Here is a 23,206-nt window from a genome sequence, read left to right as displayed (position 1 = left end):
GCACTGGCACCAGTGCAGAAGCACTGCAGTGAGTCCAGAGAGTGCACTGGCACCACTGGGGATGCACTGCAGTGAGTCCAGAGAGTGCAGTGGCACCACTGGGGATGCAGTGCAGTGAGTCCAGAGAGTGCACTGGCACCAGTGGGGTAGCAGTGCAGTGAGTCCAGAGAGTGCACTGGCACCACTGGGGATGCACTGCACTGAGTCCAGAGAGTGCACTGACACCACAGGGGATGCAATGCAGTGAGTCCAGAGAGTGCAATGGAACCACTGGGATGCAGTGCAGTGAGTCCAGAGAGTGCACTGGCACTTCTGGGGATGCAGTGCAGTGAGTGCAGAGAGTGCACTGGCACAACAGGGGATGCACTGCAGTGACTCCAGAAAGTGCACTGGCACCACTGGGGATGCAGTGCAGTGAGTCCAGAGAGTGCCCTGGCACCACTGGTGATGCAGTGCAGTGAGTCCAGAGAGTACACTGGCACCACTGGGGATGCCCTGCAGTGAGTCCAGAGAGTGTACTGGCACCACTGGGGATGCACTGCAGTGAGTCCAGAGAGTGCACTGGCACCACTGGGGATGCACCCCGGTGAGTCCAGAGAGTGCACTGCCACCAATGGGGATGCAGTGCTGTGAGTCCAGAGAGTGCCCTGGTACCACTGAGGATGCAGTTTAGTGAGTCCAGAGAGTGCACCGGCTCCAATGGCGATACACTGCAGTGAGTCCAGAAAGTGCACTGGCACCACTGGGGATGCAGTGCAGTGAGTCCAGAGAGTGCACTGGCACCACTGGTGATGCAGTGCAGTGAGTCCAGAGAGTGCTCTGGCACCACTGAGCTACACTACAGTGAGTCCAGTAATTGCACTGGCACCACTGGGGATGCAGTGCAGTGAGTCCAGAGAGTGCACTGGCACCACTGGGGATGCAGTGCAGTGAGTCCAGAGAGTGCACTGGCACCACTGGGGATGCACTGCAGTGAGTCCAGAGAGTGCACTGGCACCACTGGGGATGCAGTGCAGGTAGTCCAGAGAGTGCACTGGAACACTGGGGATGCAGTGCAGTGAGTGCAGAGAGTGCACTGGCACCAGTGCGGAAGCACTGCAGTGAGTCCAGAGAGTGCACTGGCACCACTGGGGATGCACTGCAGTGAGTCCAGAGAGTGCAGTGGCACAACTGGGGATGCAGTGCAGTGAGTCCAGAGAGTGCACTGGCACCACTGGGGATGCACTGCAGTGAGTCCAGAGAGTGCACTGGCACCAATTGGATGCAGTGCAGTGAGTCCAGAGAGTGCACTGGCACCACTGGGGATGCACTGCAGTGAGTCCAGAGAGTGCACTGGCACCACTGGGGATGCAGTGCAGTGAGTCCAGAGAGTGCACTGGCAACACTGGGGATGAAGTGCAGTGAGTCCACAGAGTGCACTGGCACCACTGGGGATGCACTGCAGTGAGTCCAGAGAGTGCACTGGCACCACTGGGGATGCACCCCGGTGAGTCCAGAGAGTGCACTCGCACCACTGGGGATGCACTGCAGTGAGTCCAGAGAGTGCACTGGCCCCACTGGGGATGTAGTGCAGTGAGTCCACAGAGGGCACTGGCACCACTGGGGATGCAGCGCAGTGACTCCAGAGAGTGCACTGGCACCACTGGGGATGCAGTGCAGTGAGTCCAGAGAGTGCACTGGCACCACTGGAGTTGCAGTGCAGTGAGTCGAGAGAGTGCACTGGCTCTACTGGGGATGCAGTGCAGTGACTCAAGAGAGTGCACAGGCACCACTGGGGATGCGGTGCAGTGAGTCCAGAGAGTGCAATGGCACCACAGGGGATGCACTGCAGTGATTCCAGAGAGTGCACTGTCACCACTGGGGATGCAGTGCAGTGAGTCCAGAGAGTACACTGGCACCTCAGGGGCTGCACTGCAGTGAGTGCAGAGAGTGCACTGGCACCACTGGGGATGCACTGCAGTGAGTGCAGAGAGTGCACTGGCACCACTGGGGATGCACTACAGTGAGGGCAGAGAGTGCACTGGCACCACTGGGGATGCACTGCAGTGAGTCCAAAGAGTGCACTGGCACCACTGGGAATGCACTGCAGTGAGTGCAGAGAGTGCACTGGCACCACTGGGGATGCACTGCAGTGAGTCCAGAGAGTGCACTGGCACTACTGGGGATGCACTGCAGTGACTCGAAAGAGTGCACTGGCACCACTGCGGATGCACTGCAGTGAGTCCGGAGAGTGCACTGGCACCAATGGGGATGCAGTGCAGTGAGTGCAGAGAGTGCACTGGCACCACTGGGGATGCACTGCAGTGAGTCCAGAGAGTGCACTGTCACCACTGGGGATGCAGCACAGTGAGTCCAGAGAGTGCACGGGCACCACTGGGGATGCACTGCAGTGAGTCCAGAGAGTGCACTGGCACTTCTGTGGATGCAGTGCAGTGATTCCGGAGAGTGCACTGGCACCACTGGGGATGCAGTGCAGTGAGTCCAGAGAGTGCACTGGCACCACTGGGGATGCACTGCAGTGAGTCCAGAGAGTGCACTGGCAGCACTGGGGATGCACTGCACTGAGTCCAGAGAGTGCACTGGCACCACTGGGGATGCAGTGCAGTGAGTCCAGAGAGTGCACTGGAACCACTGGGGATGCACTGCAGTGACTCGAAAGAGTGCACTGGCACCACTGCGGATGCAGCGCAGTGAGTCTGGAGAGTGCCCTGGCACCAATGGTGATACAGTGCAGTGAGTCCAGAGAGTGCAGTGGCACCACTGGGGATGCAGTGCAGTGAGTCCAGAGAGTGCACTGGCACCACTGGGGATGCAATGCAGTGAGTCCAGAGAGTGCACTTGCACCACTGGGGATGCAGTGCAGTGACTCCAGAGAGTGCACTGGCACCACTGGGGATGCACTGCAGTGATTCCAGAGAGTACACTGGCACCACTGGGGATGCACCCTGGTGAGTCCAGAGAGTGCACTGGCACTACTGGGGATGCACTGCAGTGAGTCCAGAGAGTGCACTGGCACCACTGGGGATGCACTACAGTGAGTCCAGAGAGTGCACTGGCACCACTGGGGATGCAGTGCAGTGACTCCAGAGAGTGCAGAGGCACCACTGTTGATGCAGTGCTGTGACTCCAGAGACTGCCCTGGCACCACTGGGGATGCAGTGCAGTGAGTCCAGAGAGTGCACTGGCAGCACTGGGGATGCAGTGCAGTGAGTCCAGAGAGTGCTCTGGCACCACTGGGGATGCACTTCAGTGAGTCCAGAGAGTGCACTGGCACCACTGGGGATGCAGTGTAGTGAGTCCAGAGACTGCACTGGCACCAACTGGAGCTGCACTGCAGTGAGTCCTGAGATTGCACTGGCACCACTGGGGATGCACTACAGTGAGTCCAGACACTACACTGGCAACACTGGGGATGCAGTGCAGTGAGTCCAGAGAGTGCACTGGCACCACTGTTCATGCAGTGCAGTGAGTCCAAAGAATACACTGGCACCACTGGGTATGCATTGCATGAGTGCAGAGAGTGCACTGGCACCACTGGGAATGCAGTGCAGTGAGTCCAGAGTGTGGACTGGCACCAGTGGGGATGGAGTGCAGTGAGTCCAGAGAGTGCACTGGCACCAGTGGAGATGGAGTACAGTGACTCCAGAGAGTGCACTGGCACCACTGGGGATGCACTGCAGTGAGTGCAGAGAGTGCACTGGCACCACTGGGGATGCAATGCAGAGAGTCCAGAGAGTGCACTGGCACCACTGTGGATGCACTGCAGTGAGTCCAGAGAGTGCACGGGCACCACTGGGGATGCAGTGCAGTTGAGTCTAGAGAGTGCACTGGCACCACTGGGGATGCAGTGCAGTGAGTCCAGAGAGTGCACTGGCACCACTGGGCATGCAGTGCGGTGAGTCCAGAGAGTGCACTGGCACCAGTGGGGGTGCACTATGGTGAGTCCAGAGAGTGCACTGGCACCACTGGGGTTGCAGTACAGTGAGTCCAGAGAGTGCACTGGCACCACTTGGGATGCACTGCAGTGAGTCCAGAGAGTGCACTGGCACCACTGGGAATGCAGTGCAGTGACTCAGAGAGTGCACTGGCACCACTGGGGATGCAGTGCAGTGAGTCCAGAGAGTGCACTGGCACCACTGGGGATGCAGCGCAGTGAGTCCAGAGAGTGCACTGGCACTACTAGGGATGCACTGCAGTGAGTCCAGAGAGTGCACTGGCACCACTGCGGATGCACTGCAGTGAGTCCAGAGAGTGCACTGGCACCACTGGGGATGCAGTGCAGTGAGTCCAGAGAGTGCACTGGCACCACTGGGGATGCAGTGCAGTGAGTGCAGAGAGTGCACTGGCACCACTGGGGATGCACTGCAGTGAGTCCAGAGAGTGCACTGGCACCACTGGGGATGTAGTGCAGCGAGTCCAGAGAGTGCACTGGCACCACTGGGGATGCACCCCGGTGAGCCCAGAGATTGCACTGGCACCACTGGGGATGCACTGCAGTGAGTGCAGAGAGTGCACTGGCACCACTGGGGATGCACTGCAGTGAGGGCAGAGAGTGCACTGGGACCACAGGGGATGCAGTGCAGTGAGTCCAGAGAGTGCCCTGGCACCACTGGGGATGCAGTGCAGTGAGTCCGGAGAGTGCACTGGCACCACTGAGGATGCAGTGCAGTGACTCCAGAGAGTTCACTGGCACCACTGGGGATGCAGTGCAGTGAGTCCAGAGAGTGCACTGGCACCACTGGGGATGCAATGCGGTGAGTCCAGAGAGTGCACTGGCACCACTGGGGATGCAGTGCAGTGAGTCCAGAGAGTGCACTGACACCACTGGGGATGCAGTGCGGTGAGTTCAGAGAGTGCACTGGCACCACTGGGGATGCAGTGCAGTGAGTACAGAGAGTGCACTGGCACCACAGGGGATACACTGCAGTGATTCCAGAGAGTGCACTGGCACCACTGGGGATGCAGTGCAGTGAGTCCAGAGAGTGCACTGGCACCACTGGGGATGCACCTCGGTGAGTCCAGAGAGTGCTCTGGGAACACCGGAGATGCAGTTCAGTGAGTGCAGAGAGTGCACTGGCACCACTGGGGATGCACTGCAGTGAGTGCAGAGAGTGCACTGGCACCACTGGGGATGCACAGCAGTGATGCCAGAGAGTGCACTGGCACCACTGGGGATGCACTGCAGTGAGTCCAGAGAGTGCACTGGCACCACTGGGGATGCACTGCAGTGAGTGCAGAGAGTGCACTGGCACCACTGGGGATGCACTGCAGTGAGTCCAGAGAGTGCACTGGCACTACTGGGGATGCACTGCAGTGACTCGAAAGAGTGCACTGGCACCACTGCGGATGCACTGCAGTGAGTCCGGAGAGTGCCCTGGCACCAATGGTGATGCAGTGCAGTGAGTCCAGAGAGTGCACTGGCACCAATGGGGATGCAATGCAGTGAGTCCAGAGAGTGCATTGGCACCACTGGGGATGAAGTGCAGTGAGTCCAGAGAGTGCACTGGCACCACTGGGGATGCAGTGCAGTGAGTCCAGAGAGTGCACTGGCACCACTGGGGATGCACTGCAGTGAGTCCAGAGAGTGCACTGGCACCACTGGGGATGCACTGCAGTGAGTCCAGAGAGTGCACTGGCAGCACTGGGGATGCAGTGCAGTGACTCCAGAGAGTGCAGAGGCACCACTGTTGATTCAGTGATGCGACTCCAGAGAGTGCACTGGCACCACTGGGGATGCAGTGCAGTGAGTCCAGAGAGTGCACTGGCACCACTGGGCATGCACTGCAGTGAGTCCAGAGAGTGCACTGGCACCACTGGGGTTTTAGTGCAGTGAGTCCAGAGAGTGCACTGGCTCCACTGGGGATGAACTGTAGTGAGTCCAGAGACTGCACAGGCACCACTGGGGATGCAGTGCAGTGACTCCAGAGAGTGCACTGGCACCACTGGGGATGCAGTGCAGTGAGTGCAGAGAGTGCACTGGCACCACTGGGGATGCAATGCAGTGAGTCCAGAGAGTGCACTGGCAGCACTGGGGATGCACTGCAGTGAGTCCAGAGAGTGCACTGGCACCACTGGGGATGCACTGCAGTGAGCCCAGAGAGTGCACTGGCACCACTGGGGATGCACTGCAGTGACTCGAAAGAGTGCACTGGCACCACTGCGGATGCTCTGCAGTGAGTCCGGAGAGTGCCCTGGCACCAATGGTGATACAGTGCAGTGAGTCCAGAGAGTGCAGTGGCACCACTGGGGATGCAGTGCAGTGAGTCCAGAGAGTGCACTGGCACCACTGGGGATGCAATGCAGTGAGTCCAGAGAGTGCACTGGCACTACTGGGGATGCACTGCAGTGAGTCCAGAGAGTGCACTGGCACCACTGGGGATGCACTACAGTGAGTCCAGAGAGTGCACTGGCACCACTGGGGATGCAGTGCAGTGACTCCAGAGAGTGCAGAGGCACCACTGTTGATGCAGTGCTGTGACTCCAGAGAGTGCCCTGGCACCACTGGGGATGCAGTGCAGTGAGTCCAGAGAGTGCACTGGCAGCACTGGGGATGCACTGCAGTGAGTCCAGAGAGTGCTCTGGCACCACTGGGGATGCACTTCAGTGAGTCCAGAGAGTGCACTGGCACCACTGGGGATGCAGTGCAGTGAGTCCAGAGACTGCACTGGCACCAACTGGAGCTGCACTGCAGTGAGTCCTGAGATTGCACTGGCACCACTGGGGATGCACTACAGTGACTCCAGAGAGTGCACTGGCACCACTGGGGATGCAGTGCAGTGAGTCCAGAGAGTGCACTGGCACCACTGTTCATGCAGTGCAGTGAGTCCAAAGAATACACTGGCACCACTGGGTATGCAGTGCATGAGTGCAGAGAGTGCACTGGCACCACTGGGGATGCAGTGCAGTGAGTCCAGAGAGCGGACTGGCACCAGTGGGGATGGAGTGCAGTGAGTCCAGAGAGTGCACTGGCACCAGTGGGGATGGAGTGCAGTGAGTCCAGAGAGTGCACTGGCTCCACTGGGGATGAACTGTAGTGAGTCCAGAGACTGCACAGGCACCACTGGGGATGCAGAGCAGTGACTCCAGAGAGTGCACTGGCACCACTGGGGATGCAGTGCAGTGAGTGCAGAGAGTGCACTGGCACCACTGGGGATGCAATGCAGAGAGTCCAGAGAGTGCACTGGCACCACTGTGGATGCACTGCAGTGAGTCCAGAGAGTGCACGGGCACCAATGGGGATGCAGTGCAGTTGAGTCCAGAGAGTGCACTGGCACCTTGGGGATGCAGTGCAGTGAGTCCAGAGAGTGCACTGGCACCACTGGGCATGCAGTGCGGTGAGTCCAGAGAGTGCACTGGCACCAGTGGGGGTGCACTGCAGTGAGTCCAGAGAGTGCACTGGCACCACTGGGGTTGCAGTGCAGTGAGTCCAGAGAGTGCACTGGCACCACTTGGGATGCACTGCAGTGAGTCCAGAGAGTGCACTGGCACCACTGGGAATGCAGTGCAGTGACTCAGAGAGTGCACTGGCACCACTGGGGATGCAGCACAGTGAGTCCAGAGAGTGCACTGGCACCACTGGAGATGCAGCGCAGTGAGTCCAGAGAGTGCACTGGCACTACTGGGGATGCACTGCAGTGAGTCCAGAGAGTGCACTGGCACCACAGGGGATGCACTGCAGTGAGTCCAGAGAGTGCACTGGCACCACTGGGGATGCAGTGCAGTGAGTCCAGAGAGTGCACTGGCACCACTGGGGATGCAGTGCAGTGAGTGCAGAGAGTGCACTGGCACCACTGGGGATGCACTGCAGTGAGTCCAGAGAGTGCACTGGCACCACTGGGGATGCACTGCAGTGAGTCCAGAGAGTGCACTGGCACCACTGGGGATGCACCCCGTTGAGCCCAGAGATTACACTGGCACCACTGGGGATGCAGTGCAGTGAGTGCAGAGAGTGCACTGGCACCACTGGGGATGCACTGCAGTGAGGGCAGAGAGTGCACTGGGACCACAGGGGATGCAGTGCAGTGAGTCCAGAGAGTGCACTGGCACCACTGAGGATGCAGTGCAGTGACTCCAGAGAGTGCACTGGCACCACTGGGGATGCAGCGCAGTGAGTCCAGAGAGTGCACTGGCACCACTGGGGATGCAATGCGGAGAGTCCAGAGAGTGCACTGGCACCACTGGGGATGCAGTGCGGTGAGTCCAGAGAGTGCACTGACACCACTGGGGATGCAGTGCGGTGAGTTCAGAGAGTGTACTGGCACCACTGGTGATGCAGTGCAGTGAGTCCAGAGAGTACACTGGCACCACTGGGGATGCAGTGCAGTGAGTCCAGAGAGTGCACTGGCACCACTGGGGATGCACTGCACTGAGTCCAGAGAGTGCACTGACACCACTAGTGATGCAGTGCAGTGGCTCCAGAGAGTGCACTGGCACCACTGGGGATGCACCCCGGTGAGTCCAGAGAGTGCACTGGCACCACTGGGGATGCAGTGCAGTGAGTCCAGAGAGTGCACTGGCACCACTGGGGTATTAGTGCAGTGAGTCCAGAGAGTGCACTGGCACCAAAGGGGATGCAGTGCTGTGAGTCCAGAGAGTTCTCTGGCACCACTGGGGATGCAGTTTAGTGAGTCCAGAGAGTGCACTGGCACCACTGGGGATGCAGTGCAGTGAGTCCAGAGAGTGCTCTGGCACCACTGAGCTACACTACAGTGAGTCCAGTAATTGCACTGGCACCACTGGGGATGCAGTGCAGTGAGTCCTGAGAGTGCAAAGGCACCACTGGGGATGCAGTGCAGTGAGTCCAGAGAGTGCACTGGCACCACTGGGGATGCAGTGCAGTGAGTCCAGAGAGTGCACTGGCACCACTGGGGCTGCACTGCAGTGAGTCCAGAGAGTGCACTGACACCACTGGGGATGCAGTGCATGTAGTCCAGAGAGTGCACTGGAACACTGGGGATGCAGTGCAGTGAGTGCAGAGAGTGCACTGGCACCAGTGCAGAAGCACTGCAGTGAGTCCAGAGAGTGCACTGGCACCACTGGGGATGCACTGCAGTGAGTCCAGAGAGTGCAGTGGCACCACTGGGGATGCAATGCAGTGAGTCCAGAGAGTGCACTGGCACCACTGGGGAAGCACTGCAGTGAGTCCAGAGAGTGCACTGGCACCACTGGGGATGCACTGCACTGAGTCCAGAGAGTGCACTGACACCACTGGGGATGCAATGCAGTGAGTCCAGAGAGTGCAATGGAACCACTGGGATGCAGTGCAGTGAGTCCAGAGAGTGCACTGGCACTTCTGGGGATGCAGTGCAGTGAGTGCAGAGAGTGCACTGGCACAACAGGGGATGCACTGCAGTGACTCCAGAAAGTGCACTGGCACCACTGGGGATGCACTGCAGTGAGTCCAGAGAGTGCACTGGCACCGCTGGTGATGCAGTGCAGTGAGTCCAGAGAGTACACTGTCAGCACTGGGGATGCACTGCAGTGAGTCCAGAGAGTGTACTGGCACCACAGGGGATGCACTGCAGTGAGTCCAGAGAGTGCACTGGCACCACTGGGGATGCACCCCGGTGAGTCCAGAGAGTGCAGTGGCACCACTGGGGATGCAGTGCAGTGAGTCCAGAGACTGCACTGGCACCACTGTGGTATTAGTGCACTGAGTCCAGAGAGTGCACTGCCACCAATGGGGATGCAGTGCAGTGAGTCCAGAGATTGCCCTGGCACCACTGGGGATGCAGTGAGTCCAGACAGTGCACTGGCACCACTGGGGATGCACTGCAGTGAGTCCAGAGAGTTCTCTGGCACCACTGGGGATGCAGTTTAGTGAGTCCAGAGAGTGCACCGGCTCCAATGGCGATACACTGCAGTGAGTCCAGACAGTGCACTGGCACCACTGGGGATGCAGTGCAGTGAGTCCAGAGAGTGCACTGGCACCACTGGGGATGCAGTGCAGTGAGTCCAGAGAGTGCACTGGCACCAGTGGGGATGCAGTGCAGTGAGTCCTGAGAGTGCAAAGACACCTCTGGGGATGCACTACAGTGAGTCCAGAGAGTGCACTGGCACCACTGGGGATGCACTGCAGTGAGTCCAGAGAGTGCACTGACACCACTGGGGATGCAGTGCAGTGAGTCCAGAGAGTGCACTGGCACCACTGGGGATGCACTGCCGTGAGTCCAGAGAGTGCACTGGCACCACTGGGGATGCACTGCAGTGAGTCCACAGAGTGCACTGGCACCACTGGGGATGCAGTGCAGTGAGTCCAGAGAGTGCACTGGCACCACTGGGGATGCAGTGCAGTGAGTCCAGAGAGTGCACTGGCACCACTGGGGATGCAGTGCAGTGAGTCCAGAGAGTGCACTGGCACCACTGGGGATGCACTGCAGTGAGTCCAGAGAGTGCACTGGCACCACTGGGGATGCACCCCGGTGAGTCCAGAGAGTGCAGTGGCACCACTGGGGATGCAGTGCAGTGAGTCCAGAGACTGCACTGGCACCACTGTGGTATTAGTGCACTGAGTCCAGAGAGTGCACTGCCACCAATGGGGATGCAGTGCAGTGAGTCCAGAGATTGCCCTGGCACCACTGGGGATGCAGTGAGTCCAGACAGTGCACTGGCACCACTGGGGATGCACTGCAGTGAGTCCAGAGAGTTCTCTGGCACCACTGGGGATGCAGTTTAGTGAGTCCAGAGAGTGCACCGGCTCCAATGGCGATACACTGCAGTGAGTCCAGACAGTGCACTGGCACCACTGGGGATGCAGTGCAGTGAGTCCAGAGAGTGCACTGGCACCACTGGGGATGCAGTGCAGTGAGTCCAGAGAGTGCACTGGCACCAGTGGGGATGCAGTGCAGTGAGTCCTGAGAGTGCAAAGACACCTCTGGGGATGCACTACAGTGAGTCCAGAGAGTGCACTGGCACCACTGGGGATGCACTGCAGTGAGTCCAGAGAGTGCACTGACACCACTGGGGATGCAGTGCAGTGAGTCCAGAGAGTGCACTGGCACCACTGGGGATGCACTGCCGTGAGTCCAGAGAGTGCACTGGCACCACTGGGGATGCACTGCAGTGAGTCCACAGAGTGCACTGGCACCACTGGGGATGCAGTGCAGTGAGTCCAGAGAGTGCACTGGCACCACTGGGGATGCAGTGCAGTGAGTCCAGAGAGTGCACTGGCACCACTGGGGATGCAGTGCAGTGAGTCCAGAGAGTGCACTGGCACCACTGGGGATGCACTGCAGTGAGTCCAGAGAGTGCACTGGCACCACTGGGGATGCACTGCAGTGAGTCCAGAGAGTGCACTGGCACCACTGGAGATGCAGTGCAGTGAGTCCAGAGTGTGCACTGGCACCACTGGGGATGCAGTGCAGTGAGTCCAGAGAGTGCACTGGCACCACTGGGGATGCACTGCCGTGAGTCCAGAGAGTGCACTGGCACCACTGGGGATGCACTGCAGTGAGTCCAGAGAGTGCACTGGCACCAATGGGGATGCAGTGCAGTGAGTCCAGAGAGTGCCCTGGCACCACTGGGGATGCAGTGAGTCCAGACAGTGCACTGGCACCAATGGGGATCCAGTGCAGTAAGTCCAGAGAGTGCACTGGCACCACTGGGGATGCAGTTTAGTGAGTCCAGAGAGTGCACCGGCTCCAATGGCGATACACTGCAGTGAGTCCAGACAGTGCACTGGCACCACTGGGGATGCAGTGCAGTGAGTCCAGAGAGTGCACTGGCACCACTGGGGATGCAGTGCAGTGAGTCCTGAGAGTGCACTGGCACCACTGGGGATGCAGTGCAGTGAGTCCTGAGAGTGCAAAGGCACCTCTGGGGATGCACTGCAGTGAGTCCAGAGAGTGCACTGGCACCACTGGGGATGCACTGCAGTGAGTCCAGAGAGTGCACTGGCACCACTGGGGATGCAGTGCAGTGAGTCCAGAGAGTGCACTGGCACCACTGGGGATGCAGTGCAGTGAGTCCAGAGAGTGCACTGGCACCACTGGGGCTGCACTGCAGTGAGTCCAGAGAGTGCACTGACACCACTGGGGATGCAGTGCATGTAGTCCAGAGAGTGCACTGGAACACTGGGGATGCAGTGCAGTGAGTGCAGAGAGTGCACTGGCACCAGTGCAGAAGCACTGCAGTGAGTCCAGAGAGTGCACTGGCACCACTGGGGATGCACTGCAGTGAGTCCAGAGAGTGCAGTGGCACCACTGGGGATGCAATGCAGTGAGTCCAGAGAGTGCACTGGCACCACTGGGGAAGCACTGCAGTGAGTCCAGAGAGTGCACTGGCACCACTGGGGATGCACTGCACTGAGTCCAGAGAGTGCACTGACACCACTGGGGATGCAATGCAGTGAGTCCAGAGAGTGCAATGGAACCACTGGGATGCAGTGCAGTGAGTCCAGAGAGTGCACTGGCACTTCTGGGGATGCAGTGCAGTGAGTGCAGAGAGTGCACTGGCACAACAGGGGATGCACTGCAGTGACTCCAGAAAGTGCACTGGCACCACTGGGGATGCACTGCAGTGAGTCCAGAGAGTGCACTGGCACCGCTGGTGATGCAGTGCAGTGAGTCCAGAGAGTACACTGTCAGCACTGGGGATGCACTGCAGTGAGTCCAGAGAGTGTACTGGCACCACAGGGGATGCACTGCAGTGAGTCCAGAGAGTGCACTGGCACCACTGGGGATGCACCCCGGTGAGTCCAGAGAGTGCAGTGGCACCACTGGGGATGCAGTGCAGTGAGTCCAGAGACTGCACTGGCACCACTGTGGTATTAGTGCACTGAGTCCAGAGAGTGCACTGCCACCAATGGGGATGCAGTGCAGTGAGTCCAGAGATTGCCCTGGCACCACTGGGGATGCAGTGAGTCCAGACAGTGCACTGGCACCACTGGGGATGCACTGCAGTGAGTCCAGAGAGTTCTCTGGCACCACTGGGGATGCAGTTTAGTGAGTCCAGAGAGTGCACCGGCTCCAATGGCGATACACTGCAGTGAGTCCAGACAGTGCACTGGCACCACTGGGGATGCAGTGCAGTGAGTCCAGAGAGTGCACTGGCACCACTGGGGATGCAGTGCAGTGAGTCCAGAGAGTGCACTGGCACCAGTGGGGATGCAGTGCAGTGAGTCCTGAGAGTGCAAAGACACCTCTGGGGATGCACTACAGTGAGTCCAGAGAGTGCACTGGCACCACTGGGGATGCACTGCAGTGAGTCCAGAGAGTGCACTGACACCACTGGGGATGCAGTGCAGTGAGTCCAGAGAGTGCACTGGCACCACTGGGGATGCACTGCCGTGAGTCCAGAGAGTGCACTGGCACCACTGGGGATGCACTGCAGTGAGTCCACAGAGTGCACTGGCACCACTGGGGATGCAGTGCAGTGAGTCCAGAGAGTGCACTGGCACCACTGGGGATGCAGTGCAGTGAGTCCAGAGAGTGCACTGGCACCACTGGGGATGCAGTGCAGTGAGTCCAGAGAGTGCACTGGCACCACTGGGGATGCACTGCAGTGAGTCCAGAGAGTGCACTGGCACCACTGGGGATGCACTGCAGTGAGTCCAGAGAGTGCACTGGCACCACTGGAGATGCAGTGCAGTGAGTCCAGAGTGTGCACTGGCACCACTGGGGATGCAGTGCAGTGAGTCCAGAGAGTGCACTGGCACCACTGGGGATGCACTGCCGTGAGTCCAGAGAGTGCACTGGCACCACTGGGGATGCACTGCAGTGAGTCCAGAGAGTGCACTGGCACCAATGGGGATGCAGTGCAGTGAGTCCAGAGAGTGCCCTGGCACCACTGGGGATGCAGTGAGTCCAGACAGTGCACTGGCACCACTGGGGATGCACTGCAGTGAGTCCAGAGAGTTCTCTGGCACCACTGGGGATGCAGTTTAGTGAGTCCAGAGAGTGCACCGGCTCCAATGGCGATACACTGCAGTGAGTCCAGACAGTGCACTGGCACCACTGGGGATGCAGTGCAGTGAGTCCAGAGAGTGCACTGGCACCACTGGGGATGCAGTGCAGTGAGTCCTGAGAGTGCACTGGCACCACTGGGGATGCAGTGCAGTGAGTCCTGAGAGTGCAAAGGCACCTCTGGGGATGCACTGCAGTGAGTCCAGAGAGTGCACTGGCACCACTGGGGATGCACTGCAGTGAGTCCAGAGAGTGCACTGGCACCACTGGGGATGCAGTGCAGTGAGTCCAGAGAGTGCACTGGCACCACTGGGGATGCACTGCCGTGAGTCCAGAGAGTGCACTGGCACCACTGGGGATGCACTGCAGTGAGTCCACAGAGTGCACTGGCACCACTGGGGATGCAGTACAGTGAGTCCAGAGAGTGCACTGGCACCACTGGGGATGCAGTGCAGTGAGTCCAGAGAGTGCACTGGCACCACTGGGGATGCAGTGCAGTGAGTCCAGAGAGTGCACTGGCACCACTGGGGATGCACTGCAGTGAGTCCAGAGAGTGCACTGGCACCACTGGGGATGCACTGCAGTGAGTCCAGAGAGTGCACTGGCACCACTGGAGATGCAGCGCAGTGAGTCCAGAGTGTGCACTGGCACCACTGGGGATGCAGTGCAGTGAGTCCAGAGAGTGCACTGGCACCACTGGGGATGCACTGCCGTGAGTCCAGAGAGTGCACTGGCACCACTGGGGATGCACTGCAGTGAGTCCAGAGAGTGCACTGGCACCACTGGGGATGCAGTGCAGTGAGTCCAGAGTGTGCACTGGCACCAGTGGGGATGCAGTGCAGTGAGTCCAGAGAGTGCACTGGCACCACTGTTGATGCAGTGCAGTGAGTGCAGAGAGTGCACTGGCACCAGTGGGGATGCAGTGCAGTGAGTAAAGAGAGTGCACTGGCACCACTGTTGATGCAGTGCAGTGAGTCCAGAGAGTGCACTGGCACCAGTGGGGATGCAGTGCAGTGAGTAAAGAGAGTGCACTGGCACCACAGGGGATGCACTGCAGTGAGTCCAGAGAGTGCAGTGGCACCACTGGGGATGCAGTCCACTGAGTCCAGAGAGTACACTGGCACCACTGGGGATGCAGTGCAGTGAGTCCAGAGAGTGCACTGTCAGCACTGGGGATGCAGTGCAGTGAGTCCAGAGAGTGCACTGGCACCAACTGGAGCTGCACTGCTGTGAGTCCTGAGATTGCACTGGCACCACTGGGGATGCAGTGCAGTGAGTCCAGAGAGTGCACTGGCACCACTGGGGATGCACTGCAGTGAGTCCAGAGAGTGCACTGGCACCACTGGGGATGCAGTGCAGTGAGTCCAGAGAGTGCACTGGCACCACTGGGGATGCAGTGCAGTGAGTCCAGAGAGGTCACAGGCAACACTGGGGATGCAGTGCAGTGAGTCCAGAGAGTGCACTGGCATCACTGGGGATGCAGTGCGGTGAGTCCAGAGTGCACTGGCACCACTGGGGATGCAGTGCAGTGAGTCAAGAGAGGTCACTGGCACCACTGGGGATGCACCCCGGCGAGTCCAGAGAGTGCACTGGCACCACTGGGGATGCACCCCGGCAAGTCCAGAGAGTGCACTGTCACCACTGGGGATGCAGTGCAGTGAGTCCAGAGAGTGCACTGGCAACACTGGGGATGCAGTGCAGTGAGTCCAGAGAGTGCACTGGTACCACTGGGGATGCACCCCGGTGAGTCCAGAGAGTGCACTGGCACCACTGGAGATGCACTGCAGTGAGTCCAGAGAGTGCACTGGCACTACTGGGGATGCAGTGCAATGAGTCCAGAGAGTGCACTGGCACCACTGGGGATGCAGTGCAGTGAGACCACAGATTGCAGTGGCACCACTGGGAATGGAGTGCAGTGAGTCCAGAGAGTGCACTGGCACCACTGGGGATGCACTCTGGTGAGTCCAGAGAGTGCACTGGTACCACTGGGGATGCACTCGGGTGAGTCCAGAGAGTGCATTGGCACCACTGGGGATGCAGTGCAGTGAGTCCAGAGAGTGCACTGGCACCACAGGGAATGCAACCCCGTGAGTCCAGAGAGTGCACTGGCACCACTGGGGATGCACCCCGGCAAGTCCAGAGAGTGCACTCTCTGGACCCACTGGCGTGCATCCCCAGTGGTGCCATTGTACTCTCTGGACTCACTGCACTGCATCCCCAGTGGTGCCAGTGCACTCACTGGACTCACTGCAGTGCATCACCAGTGGTGCCAGTGCACTCACTGGACTCACTGTACTGCATCACCAGTGGTGCCAGTGCACTCTCTGGACTCACTGCACTGCATCCCCAGTGGTGCCAGTGCACTCTCTGGACTCACTGCACTGCATCCCAGTGGTGCCAGTGCACTCTCTGAACTCACTGCACTGCATCCCCAGTGGTGCCAGTGCACTCCCTGGACTCACTGCACTGCATCCCCACTGGTGCCAGTGCACTCTCTGGACTCACTGCACTGCATCCCCAGTAGTGCCAGTGCACTTTCTGGAGTCACTGCACTGCATCCCTAGTGGTGCCAGTGCACTCTCTGGACTCACTGCACTGCAACCCCACTGGTGCCAGTGCACTCTCTGGACTCACTACACTGCATCCCCACTGGTGCCAGTGCACTCTCTGGACTCACTGCACTGCACCCCACTTGTGCCAGTCGACTCTCTGGACTCACTGCACTGCATCCCCAGTGGAGCCAGTGCACTCTCTGGAGTCACTGCACTGCATCCACAGTGGCGCCAGTACACTCTCTGGAGACACTGCACTGCATCCCCACTGGTGCCAGTGCACTCTCTGGACTCACTGCACTGCATTCCCACTGGTGCCAGTGCACTCTCTGGAGTCACTGCACTGCATCCCCACTGGTGCCAGTGAACTGCCTGGACTCACTGCACTGCATCCCCACTGGTGCCAGTGCACTCTGTGGACTCACTGCACTGCATTCCCACTGGTGCCAGTGCACTCTCTGGACTCACTGCACTGCATCCCCACTGGTGCCAGTGCACTCTCTGGAGTCACTGCACTGCATCCACAGTGGTGCCAGTACACTCTCTAGAGACACTGCACTGCATCCCCACTGGTGCCAGTGCACTCTCTGGACTCACTGCACTGCATTCCCACTGGTGCCAGTGCACTCTCTGGAGTCACTGCACTGCATCCACAGTGGCGCCAGTACACTCTCTGGAGACACTGCACTGCATCCCCACTGGTGCCAGTGCACTCTCTGGACTCACTGCACTGCATTCCCACTGGTGCCAGTGCACTCTCTGGAGTCACTGCACTGCATCCCCAGTGGTGCCAGTGAACTGCCTGGACTCACTGCACTGCATCCCCACTGGTGCCAGTGCACTCTCTGGACTCACTGCACTGCACCCCACTTGTGCCAGTCGACTCTCTGGACTCACTGCACTGCATCCCCACTGGTGCCAGTGCACTCTCTGGAGTCACTGCACTGCATCCACAGTGGTGCCAGTACACTCTCTGGAGACACTGCACTGCATCCCCACTGGTGCCAGTGCACTCTCTGGACTCACTGCACTGCATTCCCACTGGTGCCAGTGCACTCTCTGGACTCACTGCACTGCATCCCCACTGGTGCCAGTGCACTCCCTGGACTCACTGCACTGCATCCCCACTGGTGCCAGTGCACTCTCTGGACTCACTGCACTGCATCCCCAGTAGTGCCAGTGCACTTTCTGGAGTCACTGCACTGCATCCCTAGTGGTGCCAGTGCACTCTCTGGACTCACTGCACTGCAACCCCACTGGTGCCAGTGCACTCTCTGGACTCACTACACTGCATCCCCACTGGTGCCAGTGCACTCTCTGGACTCACTGCACTGCACCCCACTTGTGCCAGTCGACTCTCTGGACTCACTGCACTGCATCCCCACTGGTGCCAGTGCACTCTCTGGAGTCACTGCACTGCATCCACAGTGGCGCCAGTACACTCTCTGGAGACACTGCACTGCATCCCCACTGGTGCCAGTGCACTCTCTGGACTCACTGCACTGCATTCCCACTGGTGCCAGTGCACTCTCTGGAGTCACTGCACTGCATCCCCACTGGTGCCAGTGAACTGCCTGGACTCACTGCACTGCATCCCCACTGGTGCCAGTGCACTCTGTGGACTCACTGCACTGCATTCCCACTGGTGCCAGTGCACTCTCTGGACTCACTGCACTGCATCCCCACTGGTGCCAGTGCACTCTCTGGAGTCACTGCACTGCATCCACAGTGGTGCCAGTACACTCTCTGGAGACACTGCACTGCATCCCCACTGGTGCCAGTGCACTCTCTGGACTCACTGCACTGCATCCCCACTGGTGCCAGTGCACTCTCTGGAGTCACTGCACTGCATCCACAGTGGCGCCAGTACACTCTCTGGAGACACTGCACTGCATCCCCACTGGTGCCAGTGCACTCTCTGGACTCACTGCACTGCATTCCCACTGGTGCCAGTGCACTCTCTGGAGTCACTGCACTGCATCCCCACTGGTGCCAGTGAACTGCCTGGACTCACTGCACTGCATCCCCACTGGTGCCAGTGCACTCTCTGGACTCACTGCACTGCACCCCACTTGTGCCAGTCGACTCTCTGGACTCACTGCACTGCATCCCCACTGGTGCCAGTGCACTCTCTGGAGTCACTGCACTGCATCCACAGTGGTGCCAGTACACTCTCTGGAGACACTGCACTGCATCCCCACTGGTGCCAGTGCACTCTCTGGACTCACTGCACTGCATTCCCACTGGTGCCAGTGCACTCTCTAGACTCACTGCACTGCATCCCCACTGGTGCCAGTGAACTGCCTGGACTCACTGCACTGCATCCCCACTGGTGCCAGTGCACTCTGTGGACTCACTGCACTGCATCCCCAGTAGTGCCAGTGCACTTTCTGCAGTCACTGCACTGCCTCCCTAGTGGTGCCAGTGCACTCTCTGGACTCACTGCACTGCATCCCCACTGGTGCCAGTGCACTCTCTAGAGTCACTACACTCCAACCCCACTGGTGCCAGTGCACTCTCTAGAGTCACTGCACTGATCCGAAGTGGTGCCAGTGCACTCTCTGGACTCACTGCACTGCATCCCCACTGGTACCAGTGCACTCTCTGGAGTCACTGCACTGCATTCCCACTGGTGCCAGTGCACTCTATGGAGTCACTGCACTGCATCCCCACTGGTGCCAGTGCACTCTCAGGACTCACTGAACTGCATCCCCACTGGTGCCAGTGCACTCTCAGGACTCACTGCACTGCATCCCCACTGGTGCCAGTGCACTCTCTGGACTCACTGCACTACATCCCCACTGGTGCCAATGCACTCTCTGGACTCACTGCAGTGCATCCCCACTGGTGCCAGTGCACTCTCTGGACTGACTACACTGCATCCCCACTGGTGCCAGTGCACTCTCTGGACTCACTGCACTGCATCCCCACTGGTGCCAGTGCACTCTCTGGACTCACTGCACTGCAACCCCACTGGTGCCAGTGCACTCTCTGGACTCACTACACTGCATCCCCACTGGTGCCAGTGCACTCTCAGGACTCACTGCACTGCATCCCCAGTGGTGCCAGTGCACTCTCTGGACTCACTGCACTGCATCCCCACTGGTGCCAGTGCACTCTCTGGACTCACTGCACTGCAACCCCACTGGTGCCAGTGCAGTCTCTGGACTCACTACACTGCATCCCCACTGGTGCCAGTGCAGTCTCTGGAGTCACTGCAGTGCATCCCCAGTGGTGCCAGTGCACTCTCTGGACTCACTGCAGTGCATCCCCACTGGTGCCAGTGCACTCTCTGGACTCACTGCACTGCATCCCCAGTAGTGCCAGTGCACTTTCTGCAGTCACTGCACTGCATCCCTAGTGGTGCCAGTGCACTCTCTGGACTCACTGCACTGCATCCCCAGTGGTGCCAGTGCACTCTCTGGAGTCACTGCACTGCATCCCCAGTGGTGCCAGTGCACTCTCTGGACTCACTTCACTGCATCCCCACTGCTGCCAGTGCACTCTCTGGAGTCACTGCACTGCATCCCCACTGGTGCCAGTGCACTCTCTGGACTCACTGCACTGCATCCCCACTGCTGCCAGTGCACTCTCTGGAGTCACTGCACTGCATCCCCACTGGTGCCAGTGCACTCTCAGGACTCACTGCACTGCATCCCCAGTGGTGCCAGTGCAGTCTCTGGACTCACTGCACTGCATCCCCACTGGTGCCAGTACACTCTCTAGACTCACTGCACTACATCCCCACTGGTGCCAATGCACTCTCTGGACTCACTGCAGTGCATCCCCACTGGTGCCAGTGCACTCTCTGGACTGACTGCACTGCATCCCCAGTGGTGCCAGTGCACTCTCTGGACTCACTGCACTGCATCCCCACTGGTGCCAGTGCACTCTCTGGACTCACTGCACTGCAACCCCACTGGTGCCAGTGCACTCTCTGGACTCACTACACTGCATCCCCACTGGTGCCAGTGCACTCTCAGGACTCACTGCACTGCATCCCCAGTGGTGCCAGTGCACTCTCTGGACTCACTGCAGTGCATCCCCACTGGTGCCAGTGCACTCTCTGGACTCACTGCACTGCAACCCCACTGGTGCCAGTGCACTCTCTGGACTCACTACACTGCATCCCCACTGGTGCCAGTGCAGTCTCTGGAGTCACTGCAGTGCATCCCCAGTGGTGCCAGTGCACTCTCTGGACTCACTGCACTGCATCCCCACTGGTGCCAGTGCACTCTCTGGACTCACTGCACTGCATCCCCAGTAGTGCCAGTGCACTTTCTGGAGTCACTGCACTGCATCCCTAGTGGTGCCAGTGCACTCTCTGGACTCACTGCACTGCATCCCCAGTGGTGCCAGTGCACTCTCTGGAGTCACTGCACTGCATCCCCAGTGGTGCCAGTGCACTCTCTGGACTCACTGCACTGCATCCCCACTGCTGCCAGTGCACTCTCTGGAGTCACTGTACTGCATCCCCACTGCTGCCAGTGAACTCTCTGGACTCACTGCACTCCATCCCCACTGGTGCCAGTGCACTCTCTGGACTCACTGCACTGCATCCCCACTGGTGCCAGTGCACTCTCTGGAATCACTGCACTGCATCCCCTGTGGTGCCAGTGCACTCTCTGGACTTACTGCACTGCATCCCCAGTGGTGCCAGTGCACTCTCTGGACTCACTGCAGTGCATCCCCTGTGGTGCCAGTGCACTCTCTGGACTCACTTCAGTGCATCCCCATTGGTGCCAGTGCACTCTCTGGACTCACTGCAGTGCATTCCCAGTGGTACCAATGCACTCTCTGGACTCACTGCACTGCATCACCAGTGGTGCCATTGCACTCTCTGGAATCACTGCAGTGCATCCCCTGTGCTGCCATTGCACTCTCTGTACTCACTGCATTGCATCCCCAGTGGTGCCAGTGCACTCTCTGGACTCTCTGCACTGCATCCCCACTGGTGCCAGTGCACTCTCTGGACTCACTGCACTGCATCCCCACTGGTGCCAGTGCACTCTCTGGACTCACTGCACTGCATCCCCAGTAGTGCCAGTGCACTTTCTGGAGTCACTGCACTGCATCCCTAGTGGTGCCAGTGCACTCTCTGGACTCACTGCAGTGCATCCCCACTGGTGCCAGTGCAGTCTCTGGAGTCACTGCAGTGCATCCCCAGTGGTGCCAGTGCACTCTCTGGACTCACTGCACTGCATTCCCACTGGTGCCAGTGCACTCTCTGGACTCACTGCACTGCATCCCCAGTGGTGCCAGTGCACTCTCTGGAGTCACTGCACTGCATCCCCAGTGGTGCCAGTGCACTCTCTGGACTCACTGCACTGCATCCCCACTGCTGCCAGTGCACTCTCTGGAGTCACTGCACTGCATCCCCACTGCTGCCAGTGCACTCTCTGGACTCACTGCACTCCATCCCCACTGGTGCCAGTGCACTCTCTGGACTCACTGCACTGCATCCCCACTGGTGCCAGTGCACTCTCTGGAATCACTGCACTGCATCCCCTGTGGTGCCAGTGCACTCTCTGGACTTACTGCACTGGATCCCCATTGGTGCCAGTGCACTCTCTGGACTCACTGCAGTGCATCCCCTGTGGTGCCAGTGCACTCTCTGGACTCACTTCAGTGCATCCCCATTGGTGCCAGTGCACTCTCTGGACTCACTGCAGTGCATTCCCAGTGGTACCAATGCACTCTCTGGACTCACTGCACTGCATCACCAGTGGTGCCATTGCACTCTCTGGAATCACTGCAGTGCATCCCCTGTGCTGCCATTGCACTCTCTGTACTCACTGCACTGCATCCCCAGTGGTGCCAGTGCACTCTCTGGACTCACTGCACTGCATCCCCAGTGGAGCCAGAGCACTCTCTGGACTCACTGCATTGCATCCCCAGTGGTGCCAATGCACTCTCTGGACTCTCTGCACTGCATCCCCACTGGTGCCAGTGCACTCTCTGGACTCACTGCACTGCATAACCAGTGGTGCCAGTGCACTCTCTGGAGTCACTGCTTTGCATCCCCACTGGTGCCAATGCACTCTCTGGACTCACTGCACTGCATCCCCACTGGTGCCAGTGCACTCTCTGCACTCACTGCACTGCATACCCACTGGTGCCAGTGCACTCTCTGGACTCACTGCACTGCAACCCCACTGGTGCCAGTGCACTCTCTGGACTCACTACACTGCATCTCCACTGGTGCCAGTGCACTCTCTGGACTCACTTGCACTGCACCCCACTGGTGCCAGTCGACTCTCTGGACTCACTGCACTGCATGCCCAGTGGTGCCAGTGCACTCTCTTGAGTCACTGCACTGCATCCCCAGTGGTGCCAGTACACTCTCTGGAGACACTGCACTGCATCCCCACTGGTGCCAGTGCACTCTCTGGACTCACTGCACTGCATTCCCACTGGTGCCAGTGCACTCTCTGGACTCACTGCACTGCATCCCCACTGGTGCCAGTGAACTGCCTGGACTCACTGCACTGCATCCCCACTGGTGCCAGTGCACTCTGTGGACTCACTGCACTGCATCCCCAGTAGTGCCAGTGCACTTTCTGCAGTCACTGCACTGCCTCCCTAGTGGTGCCAGTGCACTCTCTGGACTCACTGCACTGCATCCCCACTGGTGCCAGTGCACTCTCTAGAGTCACTACACTCCAACCCCACTGGTGCCAGTGCACTCTCTAGAGTCACTGCACTGATCCGAAGTGGTGCCAGTGCACTCTCTGGACTCACTGCACTGCATCC

The sequence above is a fragment of the Anser brachyrhynchus genome, assembly GCF_964034855.1.
Source record: "Anser brachyrhynchus genome assembly, chromosome: 23".
In the NCBI taxonomy this organism is placed as follows: Eukaryota; Metazoa; Chordata; class Aves; order Anseriformes; family Anatidae; genus Anser; species Anser brachyrhynchus.
Note: the sequence above shows the minus strand (reverse complement) of the source record.